The following is a 1110-nucleotide window of genomic DNA, read 5'->3' on the forward strand; positions in this document are numbered from 1 at the left end:
CCTGGAGGTGCCCGCGACCCGCCGCTAGTTGCGCTCAGGCGGGAAACGCGCTCACCGACACCATCAGCGAAGCGCCCAAAATGGCGGACGTATCAAGCAGGCCTTGAGTTCCCCCTTCCCACCCTCCAGCCGCCTCGCGGCCAATTGCGATCCTGACCCTGCCTCCAGCTCCACCTCATTGGCCTTCCTCTCCCGCCCCCTGCAGTCTATTGGAGCGCCCAGCGTGCCCCGTTGCACTCACTCCAATTGGCTTTCAGGACCCGTCAGTCAAGCGCGAGAGGCGCATTTTTTTTCCCATGGACTTGACGGATCCGGAATCTCTAGGACCCCCGGCGTCTGGAGAAACAAATCAGAAACCGGGAGAAACCCGGCTGGGACCCCTTACGCCGTAGCAACAGTAGGTCCTCCCTTAGATGGACGTGTCGGACCACCAATCCGATAGCCAATGCTTTTTAAAACTCAACTGAGCCAAACCAATCGTGGTCGTGGAGCTGGGAACTGCAAGAGAACCAATGGGGCAGCGAGATGGGCGGGCGGGTCGGAGGGTCTGGAGGAAACCGGTGATGACGTGAGCCACAATGTGTACCCACCGCGGAAGTGACAAGCAGCTGGGGAATTAGCTCAAATGGTAGAGCGCTCGCTTAGCATGCGAGAGGTAGCGGGATCGATGCCCGCATTCTCCACACTTGAGTTTTATAAAGCAAACGGGATTCATGAACACGTCATACTCTCTTCGTGAGAAAAAGGTGGCTGTCCCAGGAGCGGGGTCCAGTTCCCTTAACCGTTTGAAGAGAAATGTGCGAACTAGGGAGTCCCTTTTGTCCCACGACCTTCCTCCGAAAGCCGGGCCCCCGAGGAGCAGCCCACCTTGTGCACTTACTAATAATAACCTGCCTTATTCCTAAAAGCACGGCAAGAGGGCGACATTTGTCGGCGGGGCTGAGAAAGGCAGGCGGCAAGGTTAGCGCCCGTGAAACCGAGCTCAGTGGACGCAGCATCACGCCCACGGGTGTGCGCGCAGTGCGGGGGAGGCCAGGGCTGCGGGTGCTCTGCATGCGTGGGCAGCCCGCCAGTGCGCGCCTGCTCTGCCCGGCCCGTGGGGGGCCTGGC

General features: G+C 60.0%; 1 non-coding gene across 1 annotated transcript; it reads left to right on the top strand.

The window, feature by feature from the left end:
* Positions 1–610: 610 nt before the first annotated feature.
* Positions 611–683, top strand: TRNAA-AGC. The gene has a single exon. It is a non-coding gene; the product is annotated as a tRNA-Ala (tRNA).
* Positions 684–1110: the final 427 nt, after the last annotated feature.

The sequence above is a fragment of the Myotis myotis genome, unplaced genomic scaffold (assembly GCF_014108235.1).
Source record: "Myotis myotis isolate mMyoMyo1 unplaced genomic scaffold, mMyoMyo1.p scaffold_m19_p_10, whole genome shotgun sequence".
In the NCBI taxonomy this organism is placed as follows: Eukaryota; Metazoa; Chordata; class Mammalia; order Chiroptera; family Vespertilionidae; genus Myotis; species Myotis myotis.